This window comes from Microtus pennsylvanicus, chromosome 17 (assembly GCF_037038515.1).
Source record: "Microtus pennsylvanicus isolate mMicPen1 chromosome 17, mMicPen1.hap1, whole genome shotgun sequence".
NCBI classification, from domain to species: Eukaryota; Metazoa; Chordata; class Mammalia; order Rodentia; family Cricetidae; genus Microtus; species Microtus pennsylvanicus.
Window position 1 is genome coordinate 42112431 of NC_134595.1, and position 11291 is coordinate 42123721.

Consider the following 11291-nt stretch of genomic DNA (forward strand, 5'->3'; position numbering starts at 1 on the left):
CAAAAGAAGCAAAGGAAAAGGCAACTTCAAAGGCCCCAGCCCTGCTGTTCTTTCTTCTCTGGCCTCCTATTAATGTCACAGGCAATCAGCATCTACAGAAGTCCCCTTGTGGTATCAAGGAATTCATCCCGCCACCATTTCTGGCCTTATGTGCTTTGGGGACTCTCTTGACTTCACACAGCAAGACAGTTGTTCTAAGTGGGAAACCCTACCCAATACATTTCTAGAGAACATGTTCAGAAACTGTTCAGTTAGAAGACATTAGAGGGTCTGTGTAAAACTGGACAATACATGCAGCTATTCCGTTAACACTGCACCTTTAATTCAACCTCCCAGAAATACTAGCTGCATTTATTACTTTTCCAGCCAGATCTGTGTTCTTTAGAGGAAGACTAGGAAGGGGGAAAAAAAAAGAGTTTATTTTTAAATAGGTTTTAGTTTTGAGGTGGGGCCTTCCTGTGCAGCTCAGGCTATCTTTGAACTGTCAGTCCCCGTCCCTTGGCTTCCTAAACACTGGGATTGCAAGCAGTACCCCTGTGCCTAGCTAAGAGATTTCATTTTTTAAATAAAAATGCAAATCTTATTCCTATGGGTAAGTAAGGGTGCATCAAAGAAATCACTGAACTGGCCACTCCATGGTTAGGGAGAAAGTTTTTGTTGTAGTTAAGAAGGTGAGAGAAGAGAGGGGGGGGGGGGATGGTGCAGGAGAATTGTCTGTGTTTTGTCAATCATGTATTTTAATAAAACGCTGATTGGCCAGGCAGGATGTATAGGCGGGTCAACCAGACAGGAAGTAGAGGCGGGGCAATAAGAACAGGATAATGCTGGAAAGGAGGAAGCCCATTCCCCCCATTCCAGCCCAGACCACTGAAAGGCAAGATGTAACCTGCCCAACTGAGAAAGGTACTGAGCCACATGGCTAACATAGATCAGAATAATGGGTTAATATAAGTGATAAGAGTTAGCAAGAAGTCTGAGTTAATGGGCCAATCAGTTTATAACCTAATGTAGACTCTCGGTATGATTTTCTTTGGGGCTTTCTGGCTGTGGGGTACTGAGCAAGACAGATACCCCAACAAGCTGGCCTTCATGTTACAGAAAGAGAGAGAAAGAGAGAGAGAGAGAGAGAGAGAGAGAGAGAGCAGTCAGAGGCATCTGGACAAGTCTAGAACAGAGAGGAAAAGCAGCAAACTGGACATGGCCAAGACTAGAGAAGTAGGGGGTGGAAGACGCAGGATATAAGGAGCATGAGTAGATGGGGGAAGGGATGCCTGTGACCTCGAGCAGCATGGGAGGTTAGGGTAGAAGAGGCGGTGAGAAAGGCCAGGAGGCTAGTGTAGACTTGGAAATGTTAACGGGTATGTGTGAATAGAGACTGAAATTGGCTAGAGGCTAGCATGGCTTTGATCTGTAACCACAGGCATAGCCATGGGAAGGGCTTTCTGGAAGACAGAAACCCATTTCATAGGTTCCTAAGGAATATTGTCTATGAACTTTTATCTCTCTAGCAGTGGTCCTTCTATAGTCTAGCTTGAGCTGAACCAAGACTGACATTTTGGGGTTCCCTTTGCACCCAACGTTATGATTTAAATGTGTCCTCTCCCAAATTTATGTTGAAACTTAACTCCCTGGTGGTAATAATAAGAGACAGGGTCTAAAGCCAGGCGCTGTGTTGCACACCTGCAATCCAAGCACTTAAGAGACCGAAGCAGGAGGATAGCGCTGACTTTAAGGCCAGCCTGGGCTACATATTGAGTATCAGGCTAGCTAGGACTACAGAGTAAGATCCTGTATCAACAAAACAAAGCAAAGAAGAAGTAGGATCTTGGGGTACAAAACTGAATCATAAGGACTCAGCCCTTATAAAACGAACTGGTGTGATCTAGATTAGGCCGCTTTTGTCCTTATGTCCCATCTGTCATATAAGGACACATCAGTCCACTCCACAGTAAGAACTATTCAAGGCTTTACCTTATAAAAGAGACTGAACCCTCACCAGACACCTCGTACTTCTGGAACTGTGAGAAATAAACTCCCATTATTTTATTTGTCATATAGTCTTGGACTGTTGGGTGCAGTGACCCAAGCAGACTGAAACACACACATGTACTGGCTCACATCCCACTGTTATATTTTTCGGTGTCCCAGTTATTGAACAAATGTTTATCTGCTCTACACTTAAACTGTGCTGGGTGCTCGATACAAAAGACAAAGTGGAAGGAGGAGACACGATCTCTCTCAAAGTACGTGATCAGAGACATCGAGATGGCTCAGGGGGTAAAGAAACTTCCTGCCAACCCTGATGACTTATGTTTGATCCTCAGGACCCGAGTAACGAATGAAGAAAATGAACCTGGAAGTTATCTTCTGATCGTGACAATCTTTCCGCAAGCGCATGCCCCACCACTAAGATAAAGAAACAAGTAATAAAATTTGTAGATGAGTGTACAGCAGAATGCAGAAGACATGTGTTCAGCAAATAATCGCTTACATGAATGTGTAGTTATCTCAAATACTCTGAAAGGCTAGGAGCAGATACTATGCAGATTCATAATAAAGAAATTCCTTCCTGCTACTTGCTACTTATCTTTCCCACCAGCCCATCATCTTCCTGTAATTACTAGGTTGGGTTTGGAGACCCAACACACACATGAACTTTATAGGTGACAGGTGACCCAATCTATGTCAATCAGAAATTTGGCTTCCTACAGTAATAATTATTAATCCTCAAATAGGCACATGCCCACACTCCAGAAGCCCAAACTAACAAAACTAAACTTTGAGATATTTGAGGGGGGAGGGGCTTCGTTTCTTCCTGCGTATGAAAGGAAAAGCTGGTGTTGCTGTAGTTGTTAAAACAGAGGAAGAATTCACTTCTCAAAGGAGCTACCATCAGGAATATTAGGTCATGTAGACTGGCACAGAACTATCAACATGCGTACAAACACCAATGCAGTACTGTGCCAGGAGACACAGAAAACAAAGACTCCTCCGAAAATTACTGATCCTACAAAATAGCATCTAGAGAGTGAGTTAGATAAAATCCCTGATAAAGAATGCAAAAAGGAGGATTATAAGTAGGTTTAAAGAAATCAAAGAAGAAAATATGCTTCTGATTGAGGACACAAACAGCTGGATGAAATAAGGAAGGTCATACAAGATATGAAAGAAGAATTCAACAGAGATGGAAATATTGAATTAAATTCATTCTGAACAAAGGAAAGTACACGACAACAGAGAAATGTTTTGGAAGTGACTGGGGCGAGCGGGAGAAATTTGGTGTGTAGATGATCGTGATACATTATATACATATATGTCACTAACAAAGAGTAAGCAAGATGTATTTTATAAAAAAGAATGTTGGGTTAACTGGTAGATACATGATCAAGCCCCCAATGACATTTCCTGAGGCCTGGTTCAAGCCCCAAACTTTTTGGTTACCAGAATCAATTTGGTATATTGCTTGTTACCAATTTGATTCTGGACAGGAACTGGTCAGAAAATGTTCCCTGGAGGCAGAGACGTGTCATCTGTGACCCAGAAGATGAAACAAAGCAAAAGGAAGCTATCAAAAGCTCACATGACAGAAAAGCCGCAGGAACGAGGTTTCGAAGTGCCGCTAAAGTATTATTTAGCAATCATTCTGTTTGGTGTAGCTGGCAAGATGAACATAGGACACAGAAGGAATGGTGGATGAGAAGACTTGGAGCCCCGGCTATGAGTTCTGAATGATTCCACTGAAAGGTGCTTTGGGAGCTTTGGAAGGGGAATTATAATGGATTTTTTTTCCCATTTCATTTTCATTGTGAGGATTTCCTGTGGTCAATATCTAGTTTGAAAAATAATATTTAAAGGATATAAAATAGTCCATTCTTGGACTTTTCGTATCTGTTTTATTACTTAGCACAGAGATTAGTCCCAGTTTTATAAATGCTATGTGCAAATACTATAAACTGAAAAAAAAAAAAGCTTTGTAATTCCTGGAGTCTATGTTTTCAGAAGTAAGGAAATTGTTCCCAGTGTTCATGGGGACTCACTTTAAGTTCCTGATCGTGAAACTCAGTGGCCCGAGGCTCCCTGGAAACCTCGTTCGTCAGATTCTGATTCTCCCTGCTTTGAAGGACTGCTTCAGCATCTCCTCTCTTTCTTTCTTCTTCACATCTTTTGAGAAAGCAGAAGCAATCAAAGAGCACTTCCTCGTTCCTCCATCACCAAAGAGCACTTCCTGGTTCCTCCATCACCAAAGAGCACTTCCTGTTCCTCCATCACCAAAGAGCACTTCCTGGTTCCTCCATCACCAAAGAGCACTTCCTGTTCCTCCATCATCAAAGAGCACTTCCTGGTTCCTCCATCACCAAAGAGCACTTCCTGGTTCCTCCATCACCAAAGAGCACTTCCTAGTTCCTCCATCACCAAAGAGCACTTCCTGGTTCCTCCATCACCAAAGAGCACTTCCTGGTTCCTCCATCACCAAAGAGCACTTCCTGGTTCCTCCATCACCAAAGAGCACTTCCTGGTTCCTCCATCACCAAACACCCCAACCTCTGATCTTTCACATGCTGTCCCTATCACAATAATAAACAACCATCTGCACAAGCCCCCCTCAACCCCTACCCTGCCCCTCCACCCCCACTGAGAGCAGTGTCGCTCTCTCCCTCACGTAGACAATGATCTAACTAGGCAATTTCCACGTTCATCATTTCCCTTGTCTGGGGATTGTTCAAACACACAGCAATCCTCTTATCTTCTGAAAACAAGACATCTTTGGCCTCGTCTTAACTTTAACAGACACCCTCACTCTGCTCCCCTCTACAACACCTCACCTTTACTTCCTGGCATTCTGCTCAACCCTCTCCCATGAGGTCCTCCATTCTGCGCCCATCCCTCCTCGATGGGCAACACACACTCTTCATTTCATTCAGTGTGAACTGCTTCCTGCTTTCTCCAGGAAGCACCATTCTCCAGCTGGCACTGACTCCTTCTGCTTCCTCACTTGATCCTTTGCCTTCGTTAAAGCCCTTTTTACCATGCAAACCTCTAAGCCACACTAAGCACCAGCTGGATCTCTGACCTACTCCTGCCTTCCCCTTCATGGCACGTGCAGGAAGGTGGGAGGTTGGAAACAAAGAAAAAGAAAATTTGTCCTAAGTACTGCCCTTTTGACTTCAGACTCCATTCTACTACCTACAGGGTGAAAGAAAGTTTTCCAAGCCCTAGGGGAGCTGAGGACGTTCCAATGCTGGCCAACCTTCTCCCTAAACCATAGAAACAGTTGTTAGGCAGTTTGAGTTCGCTAGAAACGCCATGGCTGTTCCTCACAACAGAAAGAACACATGGATCTGATTGGATCGATTGCATTGTATGTTGATTGACAATAATGAACCCTACAGGAAAGCCCCTAATCTTTGAATTCTGGTTGCTGAAAACTGTAACTGTAGCTTGGCAACAATGTTTATGACTTTAGTGCTTTAATACTTGTTGCAACTGGCATTCTTCCGGGTCACAGTTTAGCTCCTAGTCTGTTCTGCGGCCCTGACTGATCAACCCCCTCCACCTTTTCCCTTCTTTGTGGTGCCCTGCATTAAATCTTGCCTTGTGGTAACCTCTTGGGCCTGCTTGGGTTAATTTAGACCACAACAGAAAAATGGGTGTTCCAAAGTAGATGGTGCAGGTTTGGGTCTTTAAAGGACACAGAGGCCAGTCAAGTAATTAGACAAGCAGGATGTACCGAAGGATGCTGAGTCAAGATAAGCCTAGAAATCGTGGGGGAGTAAGTTAGGGGTTAGTATGACTGAAACAAAGCTGTGCTTAAGGTCAATTTAAGAAGATATTTGGCCATGGGGCAAAGGCACATAACAGTAGGATGAATTATTCAAACTATATCTCATGAAAATTTAGCTGTATCTTTAAAATTTGAGAAGCACCTAGTATTCAACTGGGAACAGAGATTCATCACACATGTATAACATCATGTCTAAACACGCACGTTTATGTACACAAGCACACACACTCACATGCCCTCCCACGGGTTTATAGCATCCTGCAGAGCTTGAGTTATGTCTGTACTGTCTCTAGAAATTAATCAGGGAAGGTAGCACACAAACTCTTGAGCAGGCTTTACTTTTTACATGAAGCATTTACAGTATGCTTTCCCTATGATCTGGGTTTATAGGAAAAGGGGTGCAAACCCCAGAGCTAGAGCGATAGGGAGGACTAGCTGGGTCCTCAAGGAAGGTGACAGTCAGTAAGACAGATGCCACGGTTGGTCATTACCCAGCAGTTCGCCACGGTGGATGCGTTTCGGGGGAAAAACCAAGACAGATCATTTATAAGTGAGCTTTGTCCATGGCAGACAACCTAGCTTCATGCACACCTACCTCTGAGAGTGGCCTGGCTTCCCACATTTTCTAAGTCTAGACATTGTAGACCAGTAAGAGTGAGACATTATTAAACAATAGCGCAATAATTCTATGGCTACCTTTACCTTTGCATTAGAGGTTTAGTGGTATCTTAATCTAGCTGATACCTATATACTGGTGGTATTTTATCACACTATAAATGTTTGTCTTTAGACAAGAAAAAGTGCACGGCCAAAGGCAGATAGGGATCTCTGTCTTCTGGCCATTCCTGAAGCCTAATGAAGTTTTAGCAACAGTCTTTGGAATCTGCAAATAAACTCACCTGGAGTCATCAAACAGGACTTGTTGGGAAATAAACAGGTCTTCGCTTTAGAGCAGAGGCCATCGTGAGAGCCTGGTTAAAGACTAACTACAGTGAAGATAAGCAGGCCTCCTGAGAAGCAGCTACTGACTTCCTCATCTGTTTAGTCTCATAGAGCACCAGCTACCTTGGGCATGCAGGCTGACGGTTATCACCACTGCACGGAAAGGAACACACCGAGCCGTGTGCCTGCGTGTGCATCTTAGGAATCAGCTGGCCGAAAGCCACAGAGAAAAACGCATCACGCCAGGGTCACGAGTGCTGAGACGTGGAGCCTCTGAGAGCAGGGGAGCATATTTGTGTGAGAGAGTCACCTTCGACTTCTCAAGTCGGCGCTGGTCTTACTAGATCCTCTCTAGATCCTACTCTGCTCTGAAATCTGCTACCACGCCCTCCTCCCCCACAGGCATCTTACTTTGGAATTCTGTATAGTCAAACAAGTGCCACCCCCTAGAAAGTCTCATAGCTACTGGGCAGTTGTAAAGATTACAGTTCAAAGTTGTAGGTGATATGGATGAGTCTCCCAAGACATAGAAGATGCTGGGGCCAGACCTAGGAGTATGTAGGGGAAAGAGCCTCATACATACATAAAGGCCTTAAGTTTGACCTCAACCTTGTTGCCAGATTGGCATCTTACCTTGTCATGCTGCTGTGGAATGTTTTTTGTTTGTTTGTTTGGGGGTTTGTTATTCGTTTTGACACAAAGTCTTGTGGTCTGTGCTGGCTTCAAATTCACAATCCCTCTGTATCAGTTCAAGTAGCTGGGATTACAGGCATGTGCCTCCATAACTGGCTGGTCACGCTATAATTCAACGGCAAGCCGAACTGTCAGTCCCGGGAACACCCTTTGTTTTGGAAGCTTTAAAATCAATTCCCCTGGCGATCTTGCTGCACTACAAAGGCCAAGCACGAAGGGCAGAGTCACTGGGTAAATTCATGTGCTGGACAATGGCCTGAACCTCAGGACAGTAGTTCAACATCTGGAGCAGAGTTGGAAGAAGGGCAGAACACATAGCCTCAAGTGACTTGGGACAGGGGAAAGGTTGAGAACAAATCCCTGCCCAAAACAATGGAGCGCCACAGACGTGCCCTGGCTCTGAGCTGGCCTCGCGGGAGGAGAGGTAGCCAGGGGGCTGCAGTGACCATTCAGTCTCTCTGACCCGCCAGGAGAGTCTCCTCATATGCAGAATAGACATAATAACTCCTATGTGTCTGAAGGTGCTGGCAGCATTAACTATGTAGTCGGTACATAGTAATTACAGCTGTTACTACCAATAGCAGACATTCATTAGTGTGAGGCTGATGAAGAAGCACCCTTGCTTAACCACATCCTTCACCTCCCCCTTTTCTTCTTACACTGCTCATTACAGAGTTGAGACCGTCACAAATTTCTGTGTACATCTCTATCCCTCTTATATTTGGGGGAAACTGAGACTCAGAATGGTCAAATACATGTCCATAATCCCCGCACTGAGGAAGCAGGAGGACAGTCACAAACTCAAAGCTGTGCCTTATAGTTCATTCAAGGACTGACAGCCTGGACAAGCATGTCCGAACCTATCTCAAGCAAACACATGGACAACAACCACAAAAGTCTTCTGATAGGTTGGGTATGACAGCTCACATCTGTAATGCAGTACTCTGGAAGCTGAGGCAGGAGGATGGCAAATTTAAAAGGGCCTAGGTTACATGGTGTGACTGTATCTCAAAACAAAACCACACACACACACACACACGAAAAAAGAAGCAAATAATTTACATAGAGATGAGGTTTATTTTCTCTTACTGCCTTGGAGATTCTAGTCTACGACTCAGTGGCCCCATTGATTTGGACCTCTAAGGAGAGGGTACATCACAGTGGACATAAGTAACTCAGAGTATGAGCAAAACTGAAAAGAGTCTGGGTCCCACAATCCCTCCCAAGCGCATTCCTCCAGTGAACTAAGGGACTTAACTAAGCCCCATCTCCTAAGTCTTATAGTTCCTCCTAATAGACACACCCTGTGTCCTATGCCTTTAATACATTTGTCCTTGAGGGACGTCCGATGCAGCAATCATAACACAAACCTTTGATATCAGTGGGAGAGATCCTAGGCAGTAGAACTTTGTTTATCTTGTAGACTGACTCCAGGCCCTCACGAGCAAATGCTAGGCCTCAAGAGCACACCTCCAGTCCCTCGTGGGATATTCTAGAGAGATTCTTTAGATTCCAGTCCTGCATACTATATTCATATCCACACTTCTTTCTACATCTCGAGGCAAGGAGTTGATAACTCATGCATCGGTAAGAGTCTCCCTGACTACAACATGGAGCTCAAACACCCTGCTAAGGCTGAGGAAATTCCATGAGATCCCAGGCCTCTCTTCTCAGAACCAGTGGGCCTCAAACTTTGTTCTGTAGAGGATCACGGAGGGGACACTTCACGTCTTCACCACCCAGTCAACTGTCCCAGTGGAGCACAGGTACAGTCAGTCCAAAGGCTTCCGAAGAGGTAGGTGGCAGTGGCCTTGGATGACCGCAAAGCTGAGGTTTTGGTTTTGTCGGAAGTGTTGGCTCTGCCCTAGCTTCCTTATCTGTACCTGGAGGCCATAGCGGTGGCTGACTCAGTGTCCTCGTGAGAAGAAACCACAATGTACCTGGAAAGTGCTTGCTAAGGTGCCCGTGTCTAGTACACGGGATAAAAGTTAACAGCTCTGCTTGGAACCACCTTGGGCAAAGCTCGGTTCTGCACCAGCACATGCCTCTCAATGGAACCAGTAGCAGAGCTCAGGTTTATACTTTCCTTCCCTACCTCATTCAGCAAGCACCAGCGTGAGCTGGTTTTCAGTTCACCTTGTCCCAAATACTCAGCGACTTGCTTCCAGTCAGTCCCTGATAAGAAGACCTGCCTGGGCTGAAAATACCAGATTCCAGGCAGAGGACGTATTTCACTCTTACAGGTTAAGGAGTATAAGGAATTTGCATTTATTAATATGCTCCATTTATAATATGGCCGCAAGCTTTGAATTACTTGCTAGTTAATGAAGTTAATTATGAGACTACTAGAGGTAGCTTCCTTGCTCATAGGAATCCGTCCACCATTATTTGTTACCTGTCTGAACCTGCTGAAGTTCTCTCTGGTCCCTTCTCTGCTCTAACATGGTGCAAGACACATATGCACAGGTATGGACTGGGGCTGCTCCTTCCGCCTTACACGTATGTATGATCTAGTGTTGGAGCCGATAGGCAGGCAGTACATAGCAGACATAGCATATCTGGAAGGCTGCTAAGGCCCAGAGTTGACACTGCCAGGGGCGGGGACAGGGAAGAATGGGAAACATACTTGACTGGATTCATGAAGAGATTCTGAAGAAGAGACATTTAGTCTAAAATCTGAAGCGGGCCAGCCAGGTGGGGTGTTGGGAGGGAGTACCTGAATGAAGGCAGGGAGGGAGGGCTGGAGCAGGGAAGGCGGCCAGTGCTACAGGGCCTTGGTCCCGGTGAGCCCAGCCTTATGGATTCTGGTAAGAAGCTGGGGTTTTGTAGGAAATGAACTTCTTATTTTCCTTTCCGAACAGCACTTAGGAACTGATTCCTTGGTCTGCTCTATCCTATCATTTCTCTTTTAATTCATTTACAAATTAAAAACAAAAGGCCCCAGCCCTTGTGAGCAGGAACCCAGCCCACAACTCAATACATAGCACACAGAATCCTCTCCTCTTGGGAGGTGGCGATTGGGAGTTCTCTGCTCTTGTGAGGTGGCTATTGGGTGTGCCCTGCATTTTCCCTTGCTGCCATCCAGTCGTCGTTCAACAGTGCCCTGGATGGCCCTGCTTCACACCCACGCTTCCAGGCAAAATGCCAGCTGGATATTAGCTTAGAGTTGGATGTCCGATCAAATGAAGCCCAGAGTGGCGAAGAACTGTGTTCCGGTTTGGTCTTCAATTTTAAAAACTGGGTTCTAAGAGTCATAGAGAGACTTAAAGACCAAGAATTAAAGACCAAGGTTTTTAGGTCAAAACATGGCAGTGGGGACATCTAGTGCCCATTATGAGTAATAGCTGCCAGTAAGAATCTTTTTCTTTGCTTTTTTTTTTCTCCCTCACTTTCCTTACTTTCTCTTCCCCTACTCCCTAACTCACTTTTCAATCTAAAGCAAGTAAAGCACTCTATGGGGGAAAATATTCTTTATGTACTATGACTACTCAAAAACACCTTCACTGACTCTGTGGAAATATATATATATCTCCTTTGGCACCTTTCCAAATCTGAGGGGCAGGATTCAGTGATCTCCTGGGGATGTCTGATGATGCCAGCCCCAGCTTGTACATTTCATTATGTCCAGGTCTCATCACCACAGTTTCTCCGAGCCCGCGATACGGTGCGGTCCTCGCTGTGAGGCTGGGTCACTCTAATTACAGCGCCGGCTATTCTCAAATGAAAAGGCCTACAAAGAAAGATCAGCAGGGAATCATAGAGGAAAGATTCAAACATGAAGCCCTGAGGAGTAATGTGGGCTTCTCAAACTCCATCCCTCAGGACTGGAAACCGAATCCGCGCTCCACTCAGTACTCTTCCTGCCTTGACTAGC